The sequence below is a fragment of the Meriones unguiculatus genome, chromosome 10 (genome assembly GCF_030254825.1).
Source record: "Meriones unguiculatus strain TT.TT164.6M chromosome 10, Bangor_MerUng_6.1, whole genome shotgun sequence".
Taxonomy (NCBI): domain Eukaryota; kingdom Metazoa; phylum Chordata; class Mammalia; order Rodentia; family Muridae; genus Meriones; species Meriones unguiculatus.
The window spans coordinates 40,351,924-40,378,142 of NC_083358.1; the positions used below are offsets into that span (position 1 = coordinate 40,351,924).

At 44.1% G+C, this 26,219-nt stretch overlaps 1 long non-coding RNA gene across 1 annotated transcript; it reads right to left on the reverse strand.

Annotated features, from left to right (window-relative positions):
• Positions 1 to 2,495: 2,495 nt before the first annotated feature.
• On the reverse strand, positions 2,496 to 8,023 carry LOC132657029 (uncharacterized). The gene is made up of 5 exons (XR_009594873.1): positions 7,863 to 8,023; positions 4,914 to 5,029; positions 4,481 to 4,515; positions 3,283 to 3,482; positions 2,496 to 2,651 (listed from the first exon to the last, which is right to left on the reverse strand). It is a non-coding gene; the product is annotated as an uncharacterized LOC132657029 (long non-coding RNA).
• Positions 8,024 to 26,219: the final 18,196 nt, after the last annotated feature.

Below are 26,219 nucleotides of genomic sequence, written 5' to 3' on the forward strand. Positions count from 1 at the left end.
GAAGCCCAATACACCCTCCCTTATGTAGAACGTCTCTGACTTTGGATCTCCAGCCACTATGGCTTGACCCTATGCAGACATGCCAGGGACTGTCCTAACTCAGAGCATCACAGCTATCCCTCCAGCCTGCAAAGATTTACCCCTTGTCAGTTCTGAATTGATGCTCATTCTGTCTTTCCACCTGTCAGAGCTCTCTCCTATCCCCCACCTCCTATTCTCTCTCTTTAATCAGCGCGGCCCTCTGGAGCCCTGCTGATTCTTCTTCCTGATGCCTCGGTTATTCCCAGGACTGTTTCCAGGCCTCCCTTGCCCACCTCACCACAAACACCCGGAGTATGGCTCTCCTTCCCCCACAGCCACCCTTGCAGGGTCCAGCAGCTCTGTTCTCCTTGAGGACTGAATGGAATTCCCCTGGGAGGATTTACTTGGCACCAGACTAATTTTGCCTTCCTCACAGTGTACAAGTTTTAATTGAGTTCCTAGATTTTGCTAATGTTCTGGTAGAGCATTAATTCTCACCAAGTGCTTTAATTAGGTCTGCTGGTCCCGTCCAGTGCCTGCTAACCATAGGAGCCTTACGACCTCCCATTCATTTCTCCCTCTAATGTGGCTGTTTCCTTCCAGACTGGTTGTTTCTCAGGCAGGTCCCAACACTTTAAGAGTGTCTTCCATCTTCTCAATAAATCGATTTAATGCAAAGTATGCCTTCCAGTTTAATGGAATTGCTTATGAGACAAGACCTGACATATAGCTGGACTCCATCACTCAGAATCTACAGAATACCACTGGGTGATAGAAGACTTCAGAAAGGCGCAGTGTGTTTGTCACACATGGAAAGCCTGACTTAAGGCTGTGTGTCATTTCCTGCCACCCTTAGAAGCATGACAGTGTGACATTTCAGAGTCCCTGAGCTGCCCTTCTGGTCCCAGAGGCCTGCCTCACCAAACACCACATGGCTTCTTTAGTGGCTGGGGATGGTTTTCCCTGTGGTTTCTATCAGAATGAAAGTCTGTTTTCTTTCATTTCTCTCATCCAGACTAGAGCTGTGATTATGCATTATACCTATGCTTGTATGTGGTTGCAGGCCATGGGTTCTCCTAGCTGTGCGCTATCTTTATCCTGAATGCATCACCATTTGTCTACCCTATCATTCCCACTTTTAGGAGCAGCAGAAACACACATGTGTGTTTACTGAAAGATGAAAGATGTGGGCTATGATGTTCATGGCATCTAAAGCCAGAGTAGGGTCATAGTCTAAATTTTCATCAAGAATGGCTTGTGTAGACAAACGGTGATGTACACACAGCCAGTGTCTCTTTGGGAGTAGAATGGACACAGAGTTCTTACTGATGAGCTTTGAGGGAAAGCTGATGTGAGAGTTTCCTCTGGGTCTCTGTCCACCAATCCTGGTAGATGTGACCCTGCTTTCCAGGACAGAGAAAATTGGTGAGCAGCCAGAATGACCAAAACTAGAAGATTTGGCGCCATCCAATAAAGGAGTAGGATGCAGGAGCATGAAGATATTTGCTCAGAAGATGGAGAGCAGAGGGTGACTTGTGTGAGACTATGAAGCCAGAGCCTGAAACAGTTCTCAGGATCTGAGAGACCAGGCTGTGTGTACTGTGCTCAGACAAACAGGGCGTGACCTGTGCATGGGACAAAAGTATTGGTGAAATTTGATAATAATTCTTTCCATGCAGCTAAAAACAGAAGCTTAAGAGTGAGTGGTGGTATGGTTTAATAATGCACAACATGCCATGTCTGGCTGACGGGGGTGATTAATAGCCATACACTGCAGCTCTGACTCATTCAGGGTGATGGCACAGAAAATAGGGAGATGGCTTCTGTCTCCCTAATCTAGGACATTGAGGTCTAGACTTTAAGACTTGCTGCCATACGTGGAAAGATCCGTGAGATGGATACACACCCAAATTAGAGCAAAGACACACACACACACTACACCCATTTCAACTCTTAGTTGGATGCAGTGAATGACTGAGTATATATGACCAACCCAGGATTCCTTAATTCTAAATCCATCTCTGCCAATTGTTTCTTCCACTTGACACAGGACAAGTTAACACCGCTCCTCTTCCTCACTCCCTCCTCTATAATCTCAGAAAATATCTAATTATTTTATGGGGCCAGCTTCATATCTGGAAATGTGCAAGTGACTAAAACACTGGTGGCTTGGGCCCCTGGGTCAGAGTCTAGTGGACCCAGCAGGAGCTCAAGTCCTCACCTGCTCAATGAGCTTGGTGAATGACATGACATTCTAGCACCTCTCTACTTGAAAACCATCTGTAGTTAAGTGTAGATATTGAAATTTAGAAACCATTCCTGAAGGCTTTTAAATACATTTCTTTAAAATTTCCATTAATCTTTTTCTGACAATATTTTCTCCTATAAACTTCAAGCCTGACCAGAATGCATTTTGAAGTAAATGAAATCCCCTTATAAACATCTCTAACAACGCAGGGGGAGATTAAAGTTTTTATTGTATTCAGCAATTCTTTGATAAATGTGTTATTTACATTTAGTATTCCCCGAGTCATGATGTATCTCACAGTTGTTACTTGCAGACAGCAGCCATCGTGGGATTTTGAGCTTCTGTGCGTGGCATCAAAGCTTATATAGCCTGAAAGAAAACCCTGATGGTAGTAGGAAAACATCATTTTAGTAAATTCTATGTCACCAGTCTTCGTGACAGCAAAGGGGATAATACTGTGTGGAAAAACAGAAATGTGGTGTTTCAGAGATAAAAATGAATTTAATAAGATTTGAATTATAAACCTAACAAAAGCTTATGAATACTAAAACCTATTTGTATAGTTCATTACATGTATCCAGAAGTTAACATTTTATTTTCATATCCAAATATTCATGAAACAGCAGTGCTTTTAATAATTATAAAACAAAATTTCTAGGTGATTTCTAGAAAATTTTCTAGAAAACAGTGCTTTTGAAGTAGGAATGCAAAGCTGGTTTTACAGAATCAATCAATTGATCGATTGATTGATCAATCAATCAGCCAATCAAACAAACCAAAACAATAAAGCACTTAATCACTGCAGAGGATACTAAATTAGCATTTGAGAATTTCAACTGAATTTCTGGTAAAAATTTTCCTTGACAGCAAGTAGAATATTCTTGTAAATGATACCTTCAAAATCCCTCCAGCTATGGGCGCTACGATTTTAAAGAGTCTGCATATAAGTAAAGCCATGCAGTTTGCCTAAGGACCGGTGGCTGGAGAAGGAAGACATCGGGGTAAGGACACACCTGTTCAGCTCTGTGAAGGAAAGGAGTGGGGACCTAGCAGGCAGTGCAGCGGCTGCGGTCACGGCAAAGGCGTGCTGCGCAGGACACAGGTCTTTCCCGTGGCAACATTGGTGAGAGCATAAAGGCTAGAGATATTAGCTTCAGCGTGCCAATCATCTCAGTGATCTCAGTGTTTTGTCTGTTGTTTATACTCAACGACACTGTAAAGAAATCCAAAGGATTTTTATAGATGAGGAAAATTCAAACACAATGCTCAAAATAGGTGAATGTATGTACATTGAGTTTTTGAGGTTCTATATTATCAACTATTTTTTGTTTGTTTGTTTTTTCATCTCAGTATTAGTTTTTATTTTTATTTTTTATATTAATTACAGTTTATTTACTTTGTATCCCAGCTGTAGCCCCCTCCCTCATTCTTTTCCAATCCCACCCTTCCTCCCTCGTCTCCTCCCTGCCCCCCCTCTAAGTCCACTGATAGGGGAGGTCCTCCTCCACTTCCATCTGACCCTAGTTTATCAGGTCTCATCAGGACTGGCTGCAATGTCCTCCTCTGTGGCCTAGCAAGTTAGCTCCTCCTTCAGGGAGGGGGAGCTCAAAGAGCCAGCCACTGAGTTCATGTCAGAGACAGTCCCTGTTCCCCTTACTAGGAACCCACTTGGATACTGAGCTGCCATGGGCTACATCTAAGCAGGGGTTCTAGATTATATCCATGCATGGTCCTTGGTTGGAGACTCAATCTCAGAAAAGACCCCTGTGCCCAGATATATTTGGTCCTTGTGGAGCTCCTATCCTCTCCAGGTCTTACTAACTCCCCCTTCTTTCATATGATTCCCTGCACTCTGTCCAAGATTTGGTTATGAGTCTCAGCATCTGCTTTGATACACTGCTAGGTAGAGTCTTTCAGAGACCCTCTATGGTAGGCTCCTGTCCTGTCTCAACTGTTTTTATAGGCTATATTTCCTCTTAAATCTCTCTATTGTTACATTTCCAGTCTGTGTCTATTCTTAACAAATATGGTTTAAGTATAATCTGGCTTTATGTACAGAATTATTTGTCTGAATGAAATCAGAAAATGACTATTCAGTGTGTGTCATGTGCATAACTTTTGTTGTAAAAAAAAAAAAGTGATATTGTTTTAAATTCAGAGCAAAATACAAAGCCCCTCAGATAATATCATATACAATGATGCAATACTGACCAGAGTCTTCTAAGTCAGGCTTGTGCTTCCCACTGCTGTTCAGTGTAGGTTCAAGCAGTTGCAATGAGGCAAGAAAAATAAAATAGATATTAGAAACAAAGATGTTAAGCTTTAACTAAGTTTAACATATAACATAATCACTTACATAGAAAATCAGAAAAACAAACACCACTAAAACTAATGGATGAATTTGGGAAGGTTGCAAAGCTAAGCTAGAAAAATCAAATGTACATTGACATATAGAATCCTTACACACAGCACGCCCTCTGTATTGGTTTTGTACCTGCACTCAATCAGCTCCCGAATAGGTACAGGCCTGTTTTATTTATTTCTTTGTTACTATCCTTTAAATAACACAACAGGAAGTCATTTACACAGCATCTACATTGCACCAGGCATCACAAGTAATCTAGAGATGAGTTAAAGTACTCACGAGGATATATCCGGCACGTACAAACACCACCCCATCTTCTGAGAGACTTGAGCACCCAAGGTTCCAGCCTCTGCAGGGGCTTGGAGTCAGCCTTGTGGATGTCAAGAGTCATTGAACTAGTTGCAAACAATTGCAAGATATAAAAACCTGAAATTCCACTTAAAAAGCATCCAAAACCATAAAACATTTAAGTGTGCATTTTATGATTATATGTAAGAACTCTACACTGTAAATTAGAAAACATTGCTGAGAGAAATTAAAGAACTTTCAGGGAAATGGCAAGCTTCAGAAACACATCAGAAAAATCTCTATAGAAATGCAAATGCCTAAAATATGCAAAATTATCTTGGAAAAGAAGAGCAAATGTAGAAGGCTTCAAGATGTCCTCTAAAGCTACATCAAGAAAGGTGTTGGGACAAGGGTTAAGACAGGACAGAGACCTCACAGATATGCAATCAATTGCTTTCAGCAGCAGAGAGAAGCAGCCAAATGGACCAGCCTTCCCATCACTTGTATTAAAAGAACTCTATATATCCATATCACTCACTTAGAAGATCATCAAAATTTCTACTTCCTATTTTATACAAACATCAATTCAAGATGTGGTTGAGATGTAAATGCAAGAACTGAACACACAGAGCTTCAGGAAACATGAGCACAGACTTCGTAAGGTCACAGGAGGAAAAAATTATGGGAGTTTACGAGAGTGAGCACCAAGTAAGAGAAAGCAAGTGTGAGAAATGAATGAGCAGGTCGACGGTGGAAGGAAAATATTGTTGAAACATAGATGTGGAAATCCTCTGCTTTTCAGGGTATGCAAATCATTCCTATTTCTCAACAATAAAAAGACAAACAACCCAATTAAAAGTGAACAAAAGATCTGAATAGACGTTTTACAAAAGAAGACATATGAGTGTCTGATAAACACAAGAAGGATGGACAGCATCATTAGTCATTAGGGAAATGGAGATGCAAACCCCAGGGAGACACCGCCTTACTCCAGTCAGAAGCGCTAGAAGTGAAAAGCAGACAATCTCAGGCATGGTAGGTTGTAAGAAGCTTACACCCTCATATCCTGTAGATGGGAATATAAAATAACTTACACTTCATGAAGAAGACAAGGCGATTTATTGAGTTTGTAAGATGCCCCTCATCCTGTGATTCCATGTGCAAGTGGTGTCCCAAGGAAACAGAAGAGCATGTCTGTAGAGAGTCCTGTACGGGGATTTCTCCTTATAGCTTAATGTGCAAGATCCTTGGCCATGGAGGAGCGTGGATAAACAAGCTGGCCTAAGTATCGCCAGCCAACAGTGGGCAGAACAGACTAACGACATGGTGGCGTGAATGGCCTGCGACTGTCATTGGAATGCACTGAGCCCTACGTGAATGTTTACACTGGCGTCATTCCCGTGGGTTTCTGGAGGCCAGCCAAGCCAAGCTACTCTTGTGGGAACTGGAAGAAAAGATGTCTCTGGGGAATGGGGTAAGAATTGTTTGGGGGTGATGGACCGTGTGCTCTGTATCTATGGGGCTTGGTTACTACACATTTGTTAAAATGCAGAATGCACTTGAATTGTGCATTTTCCCGTCTGTTAGCTGTGATCAACATATTTAATTGTACATAAGAATGGGGTTCCATGTATTTCAACACGTGATATACATCACTGTCCCTTTGGCCTCTTCTGACCCTTCTCAGCCTCTAGCAGGCACGAGTCCACATTTAGAGGACTTCTAGTTTCTCAGTGAGCGTTTGGGACTGGTCTGCATATGGTTTGCTTATACTCGATGTTCTCCAGCTCCTCCCGTTTTGTTGCAAATGCCAGTATACTTTTCTTCTTTCTGGCTGAATAATACTCGGAATCCATATAGACTACATGCTCTTTATCCATTTACCCGCTGATGATTGATTCCACATCTTAGCTATTTGAGCAGTGCATACCTGCTCCATTATGTGTTCCCTTTTACATCAGAACAAGGGAGATGCAAAACACCACAGAACTAAAGAAATCCATGCAGAACCATGTGAGGGTAAATGCATACTATATTCAATTTACTTTGACTTATCATGAAGTAATATAGATTAATGCATAGAAGAAACATGAATAGGTGTATAAATAGTTCCTAAATTATGCACAATAAGAGCTAATGATAGAGCCCCTCACACAGAAATTCACTGTCAAGTCCCTTTACTGTATGCTTGAATGCATTCATTAAAATATTAGTAATAAAATAAACATAATAAAAAGATTTTTTGAAGATGATGAAAGTTCTGTCTCTGAAGTCCACAGCCGGGGGTCTGAAAGGCAGTTGTTCCACTGTGTGTGACAGCGTTCTGCAGAGCCTGAGCTCTGAGGTGCTGTCCCGTGTGCTCTGCAGTGTAGGTGGCAGCAGCCTGCAGCACCGCCTGCCCATCCTCCACCCCCGCACTCCCAGAACAGCTTTGATGACCACATAAAATAACCGAACAGCACACGCAGGCGGCACTTTACAGAACACGGCTTAAAAACTCCCCGATTACATATTTACTCCAACCCGTCAGAAAGTAGATGGCTGCGGGTCTGTAATGAGGGCTGTTTGAAAGTCAAGTGTTCAGCAAATTTGGCCAGTGGGCATTTAGGGAGTTCCACCCTCAGCATTACTCGTGCAGGGGTGCCTGCACCAGAAGACACTCATCAGCAACAGCCTTGGGGGCATCCGGCCTCCGAAGTCCCTCCCCCAGGCAGAGTAGCCCAACCCAGATGAGCACAGCACAGCTGGGACCGAGGAAGAGAGCTCTGGATAGCAGGGTCTGCCGCTCTGAGAGCTGCTAGGTATGTTTATGAAAGCATAGAGCTGCCGGGTGTGTGTGGGGGCGGGGAGGTGTACACAGGACAGTGTCCTGCTCGAACCAGCGGTGAAGGGGCAGTTCTGTGAGGGACAAGGAACCACAGGCCAAACCTTCCTGCCTACCGGTTGAGACAGATGTCTTTTCTTCTCTGGACCAAGGACCCAGCAAAAATGAAGTTGTTTAGATTCCTTCAGTCCTTTCCCGATAGTAGTCCTTGGAAATGGAACTGCAGGGCTTCCTCACACCTGAGACCCGGGTGCACAGAGGTGCGTGGGCAGTGCAGGCCGACGAACCTCAACTGCTGCACTCGGAACTGGGCCTTCCCAGCAAGCAAAGCAACTTGGTTAGTTCATCGCCACGCACAGGGCCGACGTTCTGATTGGCGCTGACAGATGCCTCCTCGGCAGGGATCCTTTAGTACCATCCATACTTTAGAGGATGGGACAGCTGATGGAGGACACCTGAAGGGAGCTAGCCTTTCTGCTGAACATTTGGAATATGGCAATTTCATGTCATTATATCCCCATTTCATAGGCAAACCCATGGCCTGGAAGGGGCCGCTCCTTTGCCCAGGCCACAAAAGCTGGTAAAGGAACCAAAGCCAGGCCTAAGGGCTTGTCTTACCTTCTCCTACGCCAGCTGCCGGTGTCGCAAAATCAACTGCAACACCCAAACACAGCTATTCTTGAAATCTTGACACATGTGTATCACACCTCTGCAGCTGAAGACATATAGGCTGTGTACATCTCTTATCAACTAGAATGTGAAAATGAATTGTTAGCAGATGCTGTTTGGTTTTTTTTTTTTTTTTTTTTTTTTAAAGACTGGGAGAGATAACCCAAAGCTTGTCTGCAAGGAGCCCATTCACCTGGTCAGAGGCTGCTGGACACACCGGCTGCTCCCAGCAGCTCCTGCTGTCCCAGAGCGGTGACAATTCAGCTCCCCCTAAGAAAGCTGGAGAGGGCTGTTTTCAAACAATGGTTGACCTTAATACTTCTCCAAGGACCGCTGCTTTATTTCTAGATTATGTTCAGTGGCTCTTTAAATTGCCCAACTGCTTTTCTCCACATTGTACGAAGCCAAGTAAAAGGAAAAAAAAGTCTCTGTGTCCTTAAATGCCAAGTTTAGTTCTTTGCAGGTTTTTATGACTGTATATAAACCCTGCACCTCAGGCTCCCGACCGTGGTGGATCTTAGTGCGGTTACACAAACACGGCTGCCATAATAAAGCACGTCTTATTTGATATTATATTGTATCAGAAGCATTAAATACACATTAAAGGGATGTTTTAAGGCTCTTTGCAGTAAGTGGCAGATGTTATGAATAATAACCTGCAAAATCCTTCTGAATTCTAAAAAGGTGTGTTCCATAAAGCTTTCATATAAATCTTTAATAGAGCAGAAGCACATTGAGCAGTGATTAGAGGAAGCCTTTAATCGTATTAAGCCATTACAAATAGTCGAGAAAGGGTTGGAAGCCTGGAAAAGAAAATAAAACAGAGCAAGGAAACAAACGCATCATGCATGAGCCTGAAGGATTTCCTGTCCATGCCTGCTGACAGCCCTTCGCTGGAGGGAGCCAGCCAGGTCTGGGTAACACATACAGATACACAGGCAGTTGTAAACTCAAGCTGCCATAATTCACTGAAATTTATGGAAATGAATATGCATTCTTTTATATGAAAATTGGCAACATCTGCATACCATTTCACCACCCTGATTTAATGGGGTCACCAACAGATATAGAGGTGGGCAGGGCAACCTCATCCACCCTCCCCTTAGAGTATCTTGAAAAACAAATAAAATAAAACATAGGTTACAGACAAACTAAATAGCACTGAAAATATTGTCCCAGAGGACTCTGTCTTTCTCAGAAGCAGAGGTGTTTAAAGAGAGACAAGAGCCAGCTGCAATAAACTCAGGCTCAATAAAACTTAATTAACCCCTTGGGGTCTTTGCAAGGAAGCTTGTCAGAAAGCCAGCATGGGAGCCCAATGCTGGTCACTAAGAGGTTAAGTTTGCAGGATGAAGGGATATTGGAGCAAAAGAAACTAGTGACTGTTTACACAGCACATACATGCACATGCGTGGTTACTACATGCTAAATTTGATGATGCATGGCTCTGACCTAACATTAAGAAGAAGGGTTAATTAACTTCAAGTCCAGGAGTTTCAAAGTCAAGCCTTGGAGAGTTAGAGAGTACTTGTAAGTAATCATTCTCAAGCTCCTATCCAGAGCAAGGGACCTCCCCACCTGTATGGAATGCCCTCAATGCCAGGGAGCTCATTCTTCTCCATGATCAAGGTCCCAACTTCACATGAGTTAACCCCCTGGGAACCACTTGCCACTTTTATTCTAAGGCCCCATGCTTTCATTTAAAAAAAAAAATTTATTTTTTTTATTCACTTAACATCCTGAGTGTAGCCCCATCCCTCCTCCCCTCCCAGTGCCCTCCCTCCCTTCCCTTTCTCCCTCCTCTATTTCTCAGAGGAGGGGAACTCCCTTTCCCATCTACCCCAGCTCATCAAGTTGCATCAAGACTGAGTATGTCCTCTTCCCCTGTGGCCTTGGGCAATGTGTAGGCAGTCTTGTGGAAAAGTGAGAGGAAAGAGAAAAGGACCTGGAGGTGACAGGAGCTCCCGAAGACCAACAGAGCCAATTAACCAGGGCCCAGAGAGGCTTGCTGAGAAGGAAGCATCACCAAGACCTAGCATGAACTGGACCTAGGCCCATGCTTTCATTTTGAGATGAGCTTTACAATGAACAAAACTGAGTTCAGTTGTTTGTTTGTTTGTTTGTTATTGTTTTGCTTTTGTTTGTTTGTTTTCCTACTAACCCATCAGGCTCTGACCAGATATTTTGACACATATTACCAGTTTCGAATGGATATTACAGGTTGACTAAAGGGTTTTCAATTTCATGAAGAACAAAATACATGTCTATAAACATATGTAGAGTACCGATGGGCCCAAGAGCTGGGGGAAAGCCGCAGGGAAGGATGCCTCCTGGAAGAAGTCTGGGAAGGCTGCACGCAAGAAGTTCTGGTTCATTTTAGTCCATGGTAGCTCATGGGAGACAGGTGCCAGCTTTAAAAGCTGTGTGGTCTCACAGTCTGTACAGCTCTTTTCCATTTTTCTCTCACTGTGCCAAGAGGAAAAAAAATGTCATTTCAGTGCTAGTCCATCTTGACATTTCCACATAAAACTACTTCAAGCTCAGAGCAGGCTGCAAACAAAATCTGGCTAAGATTTGGCAAGTACTGTCGTTCATTTTTCTTACATTGATTTTTTTTTAAAGCAAACATTATTGGTGTGGTGTGTGAGTTGTGTGTGTGTGTGTGTGTGTGTGTGTGTGTGTGTGTGATAGAAGCGTTTCCTTGCTAAATACATTTCAGTTTGAATATGTTCAATTAGTTTGAAGGAAAGACCTGAGACTGCATACAGGTGCCATGTAGCAACGAGGAATGTGGTATCCACGAGTCAGGCTCCTGGGAGCATCTTGGGTATTGGAGAACTTTACGGTGATACAACGGTTCTTTCTTCTCAGCTTCTCAAAATGCTACAGGAGCCAGTGCTGTCTGCAGAGAAAAGCCAAATGGCTACCTCCAGGCCAGGCTTTTCTTTATGAGCCAGCCTTGTGGAGTGTGTGGGCAAGCTGGAGCTGGACAGAGTTTGGACTTTGCAGATCCTGGAGCACAGCAGATCAAAGGTTTATGGCCAAGCTCCCAGAGGGCATCCAGCTCTTGGCAATAAGAGTGAACTAATATTATCCATGCACCATGCAGGTTCTCCTGAGCACAGCAGATCTGAGGCCACAGCTCACCTGGGTTGCTTTGCATCGGAGAGCAGCAGAGGACCCAACTGTGTCATCTCTGCCCATCTCAGCACCCTGGGGAGTCAGCAGCAGCTCCAGCAGGCTTAGCTTCTTGGACGGGGTAACAGAGGGAAGGGCTTTCAGTTACCCAGCCTTATTCCCATCCCCCAACCTCTGACCCAGTCTTCACTTTTGGGCCAGGCACTTGCCTTTCATGTGCTCCATTTGCTGTGGGCAAAAGGTAGGTTACTAAAGCTGTACTTATCTTGGGCATATGATCAATCTATTGGTGAAATGGCCCATTCAGCTTCACTGTGACTAGGAGTCACTCAACACGCTCAGGGACAGCTGGACTGTTGACAGTCCAGTTGACAGTCCTGGGAGAACTCTTTCTTTCATTTGGCCTCTTGGCTTTTTCAGTACAGAACCTGATGTTCATGATTAGCCTGCTACCAAATCCATTTCAACTTCCTTTCCATTGTTCAAGGAGATGGAGCAGAGCTCTTGTGGTCATGTTCCTCCCAGGCCTGGTTGGCATTTTGGGAAAGCGTCATAGAAGTGCTGTTTGATTTTAGTTCATAGGAACACAGGAGACCGTTACTGGGCCTGTACAGTTCTTTCTCCAATTCTCACTTTGCTAATGAGGAAGTGCTGAGAAGAAGGCTTCAGTTCTCACTGAATATCTGTAGGGAAAGGTCATCCAAGGGGACTTTATGGGGCTGCCTAGGCTTTGCTGAGCCAACATCCATATGCTATGATCGTTCTCAAGACTTTCTATGGCTAGTGCATTCTGGGAATGCTATAGATTTGTCTCTGTGATTGGTCCAGAAAGCCCTGCTTTGCTAAATAATCCTGATTTGATCTAGCACCAAGTACCCTATGTAGAATAGTTCTGTCCCTTCCATGAGCTGACATTGTCCCACTGGGATTCCTGATAATAAAAGACAGTTTTGGTTGTTGATAATATATATAATATAAGTTGATAATATAATATAATATAAGTTGTCTGAGTAGATTTGAACCTTCTACTGTTTGCCCTACACACATTCCATCTCCTGGTGTGTGGGGTCACTTACTCCTTACTAAAACATTTCCCTGTGAGACACCCATTTACCTTGGTGAGTGACCTTACACAGCTTACCTGTCCAATCAGAGCTGTCATTTTCTCATCTTTAAGGAAAGCTGGCTAACTTAACATGGGTAAGAGATTTCAGAAGTTAGCCTCTCCTGGCCCTGACAGTCACTTTGCAATTTCCTCGTTTACCCAGAAACAATTAGGCTCTTGTTTCCAGTTCTTTTAGCGTGAACGGTTGACTTTGGGAGGAGGGCACTGGGCATCCGGGGCTCATCCTGCCCAACTGGGTCTCCCCAATTAGTTGGGTGCTTTTACACAACCCAAGTGACGTCATTCTCCAGATTAAGCCCCTCAGGGCTGCCATCATTTGTCACACTGAGGATGGGACTGGCAAAACTTTGGAGCCCTCCCTGAGTGCCCATGACCAACAGAGAGCTAGGAGGTAATGGTGCCCCGCCCAGGCCAAGGCTCTTCTCTGGTCCTTGTGAGGCATCCTGAGTGAGCCACACTTGCACCTAGGAACACATTACTGCAGTGCTGACAACAATGTGGTGAGCTCAATCTGTCTTTTGTTGTGAGATGAGCTGAGAGGTGTAAAAGGAGGAACAAAGAATGTGGGTAGACGGGTAGCAAAGCTTGGCTTTAATAACATCCTGCTGTTTTGTCCAGGTTAGACATCAATATCTCCGCTCTTGGACTCCTGGCTTATAAGACAAGATGGTAGGGTTAATCATGCCTGCCTTTGTGATTTCTCATGAGCATCAGTTGAGATAATATGTGTGCGCGTGCTAGTAATTGTTAGGTGGTATATGCACATGTAAGGGATTTTGTTCTTTGTAAGAGTGGGAGGATGGCACCAGCTGGGGTCCCTGAGCCCCACAGCCTCCTGAGCAGATCAGGCTCATTCAGTAACATCCCAACACATGGAAAAACATGTGAGCTTGACAGCTAATAATCAGATCCAAAACAACAGGCTTGAGGAGGGAGGCCAACCTGGGAAATGTGTTATGAGCTGATCAGAAAGGAGAAAAGAAATAAAGTCATTAGCTTAATTAAGGGGCAAGAGGGAATGATGAAACACATCTCTAGCAAAACCAAATTACGCATTTAGAAGATATTAAAAATGCATTTGAACTCCACTGGTGTTACGGTTCTCATAACACTTCTAGAGCCTCAGTCGGCGATCAGGTCAGTATGAAATCAAGCAAAGGTATTATTTCTCTGCCTTACTTCCTCATCATCCTAGTGACTTTCTGTCACCTCTTCAGTTGTCTTTCCACTGTCCCTCCACAGCTTTCCTGGGTGAGCATGGTTCCAGTACACACTGTGTTTGGAAAATTTGACTTTGCACGGAGGTCTCAGGAACATGGATTCCTTTAATTTTGTGTTCTCATTTTAAAGAGAATCTTAAAAATATAACACAATTCTATTTGGGATCATGGGTTGAGTCTTGTCCTGTGGATTCCTGCTCCATGATTCCTGTCTGTGTCTGTGCTTAATGCTTGAAGTCCTGGGAGGATGAAGACTGAGTCCTGCTAATGGGAACATGAGACACCTGGAAAGAGGGACCCTCAACTGAGGAACTGCCTCCACCAGGTCTGTCTATGGGTATTTTCTTTATTGGTGATTGATATGGGAGGACCCGGTCCACTGTGGGCAGGGCCACGCTGGGGTAGATGGGCCTGGGTTGTATGAGGACGCAAGCCGAGCGAACCAGGGGAGCAAGCTCTTAAGCAGTTTTCTATTCCTGCCTCTGGGTTCCTGACTTGAGTTCCTGCCTTTGGTCACTTTTTTCCCCCAAGTTGCTTTTGGTCAGTATTTTATCAACCAACATTGATATAAACTAGAAAAGAGGGTAAAAGGAAGACTGTTATATTAACAAGACAATAAAATCCGTGGCATTGTTGGAGGCTGAGGAGCACAGATTGAGGTGTCCTTGTGTGAGAAAATGTGTATCGTGCACACAACTTTGTAGCAACCATGGTAGAGAAAAGTGGCAGAGGCAGGTGGTAAAATGGACCATAACAAGCCCCCAAGCTACTGCCCCCCATAGTGCCATATTTGCATAATCCGTCAGTTAGGTCTGTTAGGTCTGTTTCCCAAAGAGCCTGAATCTGCTCCCTCTGTTCATCTTCATGAGACCTTAACTTCTGAGTCACAGGGTGGTGACTCCGAGGGAAAGAAAGGTTGTGGGATCTGTGTCTTATAGAGCTTGGGAATGCTTCTGGGAAACTGATGTGGCCTGACATCTAAGCTGAATTTGGAGGTGTTTCTTCGGGGGCTTCAGGGCACAGAAGATGTATGAGCAAGGTGTGGAGAGAGGGCAACATGTCAGTGAAGGAAAGCACAAAGCTCCTGAAACCTGTTCCAGCTGTGTGAGGGGTGGCATTTGCTTCAGACATGAAGGTCTGATCCTCCTGATGCTCTGTGCTTGGCTCCTCTCACTCCATATTCAGCCTTGCTCTGAGGCTGGCCCTTCCCTCAAGGTGTCTCCTGAAGACACTAGCCTCGTGTCATCCCAGATAAGCAGTCAAAGTACAGACCTTTCTCTTTGCCAGTGGTTCGTACCTCTGGATTCTGCCCATTTGCCTGCCCCAAGTCACTGTTTCTAGAACACATCTCTAGACCCAGGAGTATCCAATGTTCTGACTAGCTAGGACTGAGTAACAGGTTTCAAGAACTAACAGGCTACCCAGGGAGGGGGTTATTCCTCCTGGAGGTACATGGTAGGTTTCATCACCAGCAAAAGGAAGATCAGGGAAATCAAAAGCCATCTGTCTCTATCATGGCAGCCAGTCACAGTGCCACTGAGAGCTCTACAAGTGCCTATTTGCTGGCACAAGGAGTATGTGGGGTTGTGTTCTGAAGGCCAAGGGAAATGCTAACCACAACCCCAGGGAGGAGAAGTTAGAGCAGAGCTGCTGCCCGACAGAGTGGACTATGAGCCCCACACTCAGCAAATGAAACCTGGCTTAATTGCTTGCATTCTTGGATGAACTTCTAACTCTTCAGCCCTAGGAGAGGAAAAATTGCAGATACAACTTGCTTTCTGTCCTTGGCATGCTGAGCCTGGAGAAAGTTATTTAACCTTTCTCAGCAGTGATTCCCAGCTGTGCAAATGGGATGACAGTCTTTGTCCACACTGCAGGCAGAGCTGTGAGAAAGGCCTTCCAGGGTGTGGCCAGGCAGCTTTTCAGAACTGTGGCACCAGGACTTTGGGGGTGTTTTTAGTTCCAATATTATAAGGGTTTAAGTTAGACAGCCTTTCTCCTGGCTCTCAAAACACTTGCTGATGCTGTCTCTTGCTTCTAGAGCTAGAGGGAAAATGAAATTTTCTGAAGACATTCTCTTTCCATTGGCGTTCATATCTACATGCTTCCCAAACCCTGAAACTAATGGGGGATCCAAGAACAAGTTGATGGGGCCATCATAAAGCAAAGAGAGGAAGGAGAGAGTGAGGGAAGGAGGAGGGGAAAGAATGAACAATTATAGTTAGTTCTACGTCAGAAGTTGGCAAATGAAGGCCCATGCATGGAACTGGTGCACTAATTGCCTGTTTCACAGTGTTCTAAAAACTAAGAATGGTATTCATGGATTATTCTTTATTTTTTAATTTTTTAAGAATTTCATATATGAATATTGTATATACATCATTTCCAGCCCTCTTCCCTAACTCCAACTCCTTTGTTATTTCCTTCCATTCCCTCTCAAATTCATGACCTCTTATTTAGTTGTATTTACATACATACACACACATGCACGTAAGTGTGTATAATTACAGCTGGCCGAACTTAGAATTGCTCATCTGTGTGTGCATTTAGGTTTGAGGCTCAGGGTGAATTGCAGAAAGAGGGGGCCACAATGTATTAAGAGACAGAGGTCCTGGGCATCTGCTCTGAGAAAAGATCTTCTATATATGACAGGGAAGCTGCCCCCATGAAACCTCAAAAACATGGTAAGCAAAACAGAACCTGCATAGTGACAACGCCAGCTGACATTCCATTGTCAAATAGGAAACTCTCACAAGGCTCCATTCCTAAGTAAAGAGATAAAGGCAATTAATAGTCTCTGAGAAAGAATTGGTATTAATTTTGTGTGTGTTGTGTATGTGCTCACACATGCACGCGCATGGTGCGGGGGGGTGTAGTTTTCACTATATAGCTGTGGCTGTCCTGGAACTCACTCTGTAGACCAGGCTGGCCTCAAACTCATAGAGATCCACCTGCTTCTGCCTCCCAAGTGCTAGGATTAAAGCCATGCACCATTATGCCTGGTTTTGTATTACAATTTTATTATTTAATAAAAATATCATTTTGTGATAGATGAAAACTCTATGCCATTCAATAAAGTTGCATTGGCACACAGACTGCTCATTTGTGTGGTATTAATGGCTATGCTGTTTCAACAGTAGAAGCAAGCAGCTGGGACAGAAGCTATGGAGCTCAAAAAGCCTAAAATAGTTGCAGGAAGAGTTTTCTGACCCTTGATCCAGGAAAGGAACATCTTACCCCATACAGGAAGTGGCATGAAGAATGAAGTCCACAAGGCAAGCTGTCCAGTTGTAGCATAGCATTACTTGGAGGTACACACTATTCTAAAGGAGCCAAGATGAGACCTAGACTTAAAAATTTGCATTCCCCATTCCACAGATAAGGATGGAGAGATTAACCACTGACACTGGGAACTTCTCTCATTTTCTGATCAAATACTCGAAACTTTTTGTTAATATGTATTAATACTAGTTTCTATAAAACAGAGGGTTTTGTTGTGATGTTTCCGTACATGGGTATAAGACATTCTGTTCTTATTTATCCATACTTACTCCTCCTCCCCTACTTTTGTTTCTTCTAAACGAGAGAAAACATGATACTTGTCTGGCTTATTTAGCTTAACACGATGATCTCTAGTTCCACTGTTTTTCTGTAAAAATCTATGCTGAGTCTCAGTTCCAAGACGCTGTTCTTGCAGCTTTCAGAGAGCAGGAAATGAGTAGACGGCAGGTCCTGGGCACTCCTACCTGGTGGCCTATCATTTGAAGCCTGGAATGGGGAATGTGGTTTGATGGAAGCCAAGGTCCTAGAAGGAGTTCGTCTGTGGTGATGTTTAGGGCAGCTGGGGGGCGGGGGGAAGGGCAGCCTTTCATCTCAGAGTGGATGGGTGCTAATGAGGGCTTACTTGAGGGTCGAGGCAGTTGGGAGGTGGGAGAGGAAGTGAAAGCCCAGGAGTGTCTAGAGAAGATGGGAGCTCCACCTCTACCCTCTAGTCTAGACAAAGGGCAGGTCTCTGGAGAAGAGCTCTGGTTGACAGCCCAGCCCACTGCTTGGCTGCCTGAACCTTGGACAACAGCAGAGCAGAGAGGCAGGAAGAGATCTCTGGAGGTACTCGGGGCAAAGAGTAGATGTGTGGGGAGGGGGAAAGGCCTCAGAGGAAAAGCACTGAGCTGCAGGGAAAAGATGGGGAGCTTATAAGAAGACTTAACTATGGAGTTGGCAGAATGGGGGTAGGGGTGACAGCTAAGGCCCAGCTAGATCAGGAACCCATTGTTGCCACGAGGTCATGCATAGAGAACTCCTGAAGAGGAGAAAAGAGAGTATCCTTGAGCAGTCTTCTGATGTTTAAACATTGTCCAGAAACACAACTGACACCAAAGAAATCCATCAAACATGCCAAGGCTGGATGTAGTCTCAGACCAGCATTCTATAGTCTCTCTCCTAAAAGCGTCCTAAAAATTTTAAACTTTATAGGTGGCCTCTTTCCAGACCCTTCAGAATATTCCCTTAAGGTCTTCCTAGCTGGTCCCAAGTTCTTCCTCTGGTGAGCCACCTATGCCCAGTTCAACTGTGCTTGTGCCCAGGAGAGCCTGGTGCTGAAATGACAAGATGCTACAATAAACAAAGGCTAGAAGAAGCAAAAATTCAACCACCAAAGACATCAGCCAAAAAAAAAAAAAAAAAAAAAAAAGGAGAAAAACGTCCAATGGGGACCTTAGCTATTCTCCTGGCTCTTTTAAAAATAACTCTGGCAACACCCAGAGTTGAGGGGTATCTGGCTGGGCTATAAAGAAAACTGGCGGTGAGAATTCCAAAGACATTTGAAGGACTGGAATCTGGTCCCTATCTGGTTGCTGCTGCTCGTAACCCAGGTCTGGAGAAAATAAGAAAGGGTTATCTACTTGAAGTTCTGTGGGGGTTCTGCATCTGGGAGAAAGCCCTGTCTTGGGACATGATCTTGGCAAGCCTGCCAGCTAGAGCCTCATGGGTGGCCAAGCAGACATAAGACAAGGCCATTTCATTATGACAGGCTTCTTTAGTACTGTCTTCCTTGTCACATTCAGCAAGCCTTTGGAGACTGTCTATTAGGTCCAGACTTGGCTTGTTGCTGTCCATGTGAGGAGAGGAGGAGTGTGCTAGAAAAGATGTGTAGACAGAGACAGATATCTCCATCTGTGCCCAGGGCCTGTAGAAAGGGAGTCCATCCTGGACTGGGTGTTGGAGGGGCTCCTTGTTGGAAGGTACCACAAGGAATTTGGGAGGGGTGGAGGGATGTCTGCATGAGAAAATGCAAGCCTTTTCAAGATGACATCATAGAGCACATTTGCTCTTCAAGTATGCCTTGGGCTGAGGTCTCCTGATGCTGTTTAATGGTATTTTAAATGAATAAATGAAGGACCAAGGCACCATCTGGTCCTAAGAATAGCAGGCAGGATGTGGAGCCACAGAAGATCTAAAAGATCCCAGGGAAATGACATGACAGAATCAAATAGAGTCAAGTTTGAGCATCACTGCAAAAATGCTGAAAGTGTATGAGGTAACACTATGGATTGGGGAGAACTAAGGGTTTAATGAGGACAATAGGACCACAGGTGCTGCCTATAGGCTCCAAAATTTCAGTTGAAACCCTGGGGCAGTAACTTAGCATAGACACAAATTTTCCGGAAGTTAACCTGCTTGCGTACCTCTCCCTGTAATACCTATAGATATGGCTTGTGCTGGGAATGCTCAAAATATCACCACTCTTCACCAATGCAAATCGTTGCTATTTTTCTGATGCCTTTCTCAGCTTTAGATCTGGGCAACCTTCAGAATCATGCCACAGTATTTTGGCCCGTTTGTCTGTGAAACCTGTCTTGGAGTTAATCCCAGCCTAGATTTGCCAGAGTTCTAGAGATAGCTGTGTGCAAATTTTCCTAGCTTCGTGTTCAGGGACATCATGCTGTGGCTTGAAATTGGTCATACTGGTGTTTACTTAAGTGGAGAGAGAGGTAAAAGTTACCCACAAGCCCTGCCCACCAACCTTCTGCTGACCATTTAGCAGCACCCAACACAAATGGGCCTCAGAGGACCACTCTCTGTATGGCCAGTGACTCTAACAGTAACCATGATATTGTTGGCACCAAAGCCTTTCAGTGTTTGCAAAGCTGTTCTAACAGTGATAGCTTGCCAGCTCAAGGGGCAAAAGAATGTTAGGAAGGCAGGGAGAGCTATTAGCAGGAATTTAAGTCCACTGGGAAGGTGCCACTTGTTAAGATATGACTCTTCTAAGGAAAATTATTAACTTCAAAGTTTTCACTTATTTTCTTAATTTTTCTTGCTATGATCTTGGCAACTGATCCCACAACCAGCCTTCGTACATCTGTCACTAAGATTTGGCAGAGATAAAGGATGCCACATAGTCCCCAATAAGCCATAAAAACAAGTGGCACCTGACCATGTCTTAGACCAGATGAAACATGCTTGTCCACATCTCCTCTTCATAGCCAAACAATCCAGGCCCCAGCTGTGGGGAATGTCATAGCTGCACTCCACACTGGAAGCTGCCCTTAGGATAGAGAGCCTTCCTAAGGGGTTGACAGCCAGAGGTTAGCTTTTATCTTGGCTTCGAACAACCAAGCTTAAAGCAACTCCAGTTCCAGAATCCCCGTTGGGACTGGCTGGATGCACTTTGAACCACTGTGTTCCAAAAAATAGACCTTATTTCTTACAGGTATGTCCCACAAGAGTGGTCCCCTATGCCTTCTGCCCACAGCTCTCCATGTCATCGTTTGTTTTAATGAGATTCAGTTTAAGACACAGTCTACACAGTTCATGTGGCTCAGGCCCCCTGGCACATGAGCCCTTCCATGTCTCCCCTCGCTGCACATGAACACGCCCATGCCTCATCAGAGCTAATGTCCACCCACCCATGTTAGAAAGAAGCAAATTTGCTGGGTACACAGCCTGTGTTACCATCCTTCTGGACCGCTTGCTGAAGGGGCTCAGGAGGCGATTCTTGGAGGAGTACATCTCGAGTAAGACTCATGAAGATGTGCAGGGTTTGTGCAGAGATATGGCCAAGAACATTCCAAAGGACATGCTGGACACGGTCACCAGCTGAAATGTTTCCATGTTACATCCCACAGGTAAATTTCAGTTTCTCTTCTGCTAATAACTCTTGGGGCTCCCATGAAGTTAAATGATATGGTTAGAAAGGGGTGGCACACGCCTCAGCCTTCAGAGTAAAGCTGTGACTCAAATTTTCTCAATCAGATGTTTAATATCAGTTTGATCACAGGGATGCATAGACATGTAATCTAACTGGTTCTGTGACCCCAGCACTTTTACTAGAATCATAGGCTTTGCTAGGGTACCAGCATTAACTCATAAGCTTCTGTGCACTACACACAGGAAAGCCAAGTATGGCTGGGGGAAGGGCTGACCGATTTCTATCAAATGGTGTGTTTGAGTCCTGTCTAGTTTTTTGGAATTGCATGAACTTCAATCAAAACTTCTTTCTATGCTTAGGCCAATTTGATTTAGACAATCTATCACTTGTAACAAAGGTCACCTAACAAATGTCAAGAAGCAAGCACTCAAATTTAGTCTGATGTAGGAAGCCCCATTCTTACAGCTTGGGAATACAATTCTGAGACACTTCACCAAATTTGCTGTGAGCAGAAGGCTTGCTAAAGAGTTTGGGCCTCCGAGGTAGCTGGGAGGAGTTTTCAAGGGCAGCCCTCCGGTTCTTCCCTTTGAATAGACACACTCACTCATAGCTTGCCATTTTAAGATGCTGCCAGTCTGTCTTCAGGGATCAGCCTTCTCAATGAAATTTCCTACAGAACCTCAACATTTTAGTAAATTGCTTTAAGAAGCAGCTTATAATCATCTTGTTTTCAGTGAATTCCAGATGCCCAAGAGCTTACATGAACGATCCTTTAGGAGAGTTTGACATGGCTCATTCAAAACTGGTTCACAACTTGAAGGAGAAACGAATGAGAAATGGAGCCTTGGAATGCCCCCCACCCCATTTTGTCTGTGATGTGTGCACTGAGGGGTATTATGTGCAGAAGAGTCTAACCCACCCTATCCATCCCCTCCAGGATTTCAGTGACTTTGATAATTTCTCTCTCAGCTTTTATATTTCTAGAACAAAGTGTCCCATTTTGATCTCCCCTTGAATGGCATTCCTGTCCCCCACCTCCTTGATCATTCTCATGTCCTCCTCCTCACTTCCCCAGCTTCTTTATATCTTTTAAAGGCTTGCCCAGAACTACACACAATATTTCCAGAGATCAGAGAATCAGCCTTTTATCTCTTCCCATTGATGTTAAAAATTTGATCATGATAAAATGAATCATTCTGAGGAATCTGCATTGGAATATCAGCCCAAAGTAATTTCTCCTTTTGTCCACTCACATCCTGGAGAAGAAATGGAGAGCCCACTGATTGTGCAAGCCTGGGCTAGGCCTTGTAGGATGTCAAATGGAATGGAAAATTACCCTCTTTCCCTAAGAGTGCTACAGTGCCAATAACATCAGTTGAACTATAGGCCACATGGATGCTTTTCTTACGAATCTTGCATGAAACAGTCTTGTCTGGATCTCACGTCAACCACAATTTCTAACAAGTTCCCAGAGGAAGTAGGGAAACTCAAGCAGTTCTGATTCATCTGAATCAGCCCTTTCCATGTTCACACTTCTCTCCAGGATTTCTGGAGTTTCCTTCCTTCTGGAAACTTACATTCTGGGACTCAATAGTTTAAACTCTCATGTGAGTTACAAGTTGAGATAAACATGAGACTAAAGTGCTTCCATAACATGATGCTGCCATGGTCAAGACAAGTGTCCCCAAAGGTTCCTGTGGAAAGGTTTAGTCCCAAGGATGATACTGCCAGGAAGTAGTGGGACCTTTGAGAGGGGAGGCTGTTGGGAGAACCTTAAGTTCATCAAGGACATGCTTCCTAAGCAATTGTGAAATCTGTGTGTTTTCCTCTCTCTCTCTCTCTCTCTCTCTTTCTTTGTCTCAGAACTCACGGAGATCTGCCCTCCCTTCCCTCCTGAGTGTTGGGATTAAAGGCATGTGCCCCATGCCTGGCTTGGCTTTGGTCTTCATGTACCACTCTTGCCAGAGTCCCAAGTCAATGATATCACTTGATCATGAATTAGAACTTCCCAAATAATAAGCAACAATATTTTCTTAAGTAAATAACTCACCACAGGCATTTTGTTACACCATTGGGAAACCAGCTAATGCATGTGTCTTTGGATGACAGACTTGGGGAAGAGGACTCTCTTAAGTGAGGGTGTTTCGGGGATCTTAGTGGATCTAGAATAGTCTAGGCTGACTTCCTTCTTACATCAGCCCATCCAAGAGGACTTTTTTTCTCATAGTTTTGCCTATTACAACCTATGCCTTTTCCAAGCAAATTCAGCAATTCAGTTTTGGTCGAGAAACCTTTAGTCTCCCAATCTCAATTCAAATGTGAATGTCTGTCCCTGCTAGCTCTGCTAATGGAAGAGCACACTGACCTTGTCCTCTCGAGTAAGCATTGTTTTCCAGTGGAGCCAGGCGTGATTACATGTTTTATGGTCCACCTGAGACAATAAAGGTTGGTACTTTTCTATCTGGAAAAGCTGAAAATGGCAATTTTTTTTCTAGTGTTCCGAGCTGGTGGGGAAACACACGAGATTACTGTTGGCTCCTGAATCTTATATAGCAATTGGAGGATAGTGTTGAGATAAGTCACACAGAGGAAGGAAAAGTGCAGGGCAGAGCCAGGATGCTGCTGCCCCGTCAAATCCCAGCCACTGAGAACCCTGTGCACAAGCCAAGAGGGGTGAACTTTCTGTAAATTTCAAGCAAAAAGATCTATTGACCATTTCTCTCATCTTTTTGCAAATTAGCTTCTGGCTGGGTGGACTTCTCAGTTCCTCTCCATGTCTCCTAGTCGTATCTTTCCTTGCCCATGACTCATGCAGATCTCTTTCTCAAATTCACTAAACTCAGAGCTACTCATCTCCTATGTTCACACTGAACACCAAGAGTGTGAACTCTACCAGCACACGGAGGTCGCTGCTGCCTTTCCAGAAAATGAGCTTCGCACTGTCTAGTCACTACTGATGTAGTTAGTAGCTTAAGTGATTTAGCATAAAAAAGTCCAGCCAGCCAAAAGTTATAAGTGATTTATCTCTTTCTAATCCATTCATGGATTTAGACAAATTCATACCTTCTTACTTGAATTATTATTTATTATTGTTATTGTTATTATTATTGCCACATGTTCTCTTCGCCAACCGGTACTCTGCAGCCTAGGTTTTGAGCCCTGTCATACTGTCCCAGTTTCTTCAGCTATGTTCCTGTGCCTCCTTCTCTCTTCATCGTTCAGAATGGAGACTTATTGGTCTATCTCAGGTTTGCTGGCTCTTGGCTTTGTAAACTGCATCAGCACGTCAAGTGACATTTTTATCTTGTTTATTGTGGGTTTTCCTTCTAACGTTCCTTGTTCTCTCAAGGTCCCATTTCTTCACTGAGACTTTCCATGTTTCACCCTGTCAACTGCTTTTGTCTTACTGCTTGAGTGCTATTGTAATGGGGGGCTCTCTGGCACATCTGCTGGCTTCAATATCACTGCTGTTTTGCTTAGTGTCTGCTGGTTGTCCTTTCTTCTCAAGTTGCTGAGAGACTTTTCATCCCGTGTTTGGATAAGAGTTTGGAATATATCCCTGGCATTTTGAATACCAAACTACCATGCTTTATGACTTTGGATCTTGTTTTAATACGGTGGATAGTGTTTTGGTGGTGTTTTGTTTTGTTTTGATAGCAAAATAATCAACTCAGCTACATTTGGGCCACAACCAACATTTCACAGGCTGTCGTTTCCATGTCAACTTACTCTGTGCTTTTGCAATGCAGCCCAAATGCGTTTGTGTCCTGGTTAGCTCGGAAGGCCTTCAGTGTGCTTTAAATCAGAAGCATTCAGGCACAGCTTGGGGGGTTCTTAAACCTACATTCTTCGAACTGTCTCACTTTTCAACTTTTCTAGCACTATGTTCCCCAAATTTCCAGTTATTTGTCCTCAAGCTAGAAGGCTGAGGTTTCAGTTTCTCTGTTCCACTGCACAGGCTCCTATGAAGAGCAGCCCTGTGATCAGATGGCAGGAAGCTGGAGAGAGACAAAAGCAAAAATGTTCTCTGTCTTGATGACAGTACTGTAGCTAAAGAGAGGTTATTCCCGTTCTCAAAGTCTTAGGCGTCTGCTGGACCCATCACCACTTCTGCCTGCTGCCCATCTCTCACTGGGTTACAGCTTTGGGGCTGGGAATGCGAGGGGACTGGGAAGGGAAGGACAGGACACCAGAAAAATCAAGCACAAAAGCAGCCACTCTTCCTTTCTTCTCTTCTCTATCTTCTGTTGTAATTACTCTTTTGGACTAGAAATTAATGGCTATTCTTGAAGCTCCTTGTGCCTATACCTTGTGTAAGGTTCCAGCCCTGGAGAATGGCTGAGCATGGTGGGAGGTAGTTCGCTAAGCTAATTCGGCTTTGGTAAGCGTTTTGGTCATTGTTTTTGCAAACCACCTTTCCTTCTCCAGCACACCTACTACAGGTGTAGTTTCTAGTCCTTCTGTGGTGGCCCCAGTCACACTAGGTGGATGGAGCAAGGTGGAGCGTGGTCCTTTTCTCTTAGGACCAGAACCTCTGCTTCCATTTCTTAACAGCATCATTTTGCTCAGTCACCATTTTTCTAACTATGTGCTGCAGTCCAGGCTGCGAGGTTGGCACACATATAACTTCCTCTCCACAGTCCCTTTGGAGGCGTGTATCATTATTTCTACCTTCCAGATCCAAAATAAGCCTTTTTTAAAAGTGCAGTAATTCATTCAAGATTCAACAATAAGCAGATGGGTGAGAGTTCTTGTTCAGCCTTGTAGACACTTTTTACATTGACTTCTTCATGGTCCTGATAGGTAAGGGCTCACAGAGACAGCACAGGTCAGGGTCCAGGCCTCAGAATTAAAGATAAATCCTTGTTAAAGATTCCATAGGGTTTCTTTTAAACATGCTTTCTGTGTAAGAAAGGGCTCAGTAAACAATTATTATCAAGTAAGAGTTTCCTTAAGGGAAAAATATGCCTCAACCTAAAGTATTTATTTAATAACAATGGGAGAATCAGGCTAATGTTTTATCTCTCCACAGCCTTGCATGGTAATTCATAATACATTCTTCCATCCCTATACAAATATGGTCCCTCTTATCCTTATTCCATTGATCACAGCATGGTAATTTTTGTATTCCTACATGTGAATAGCCAGTGAAACCAAATTACCAACTGGC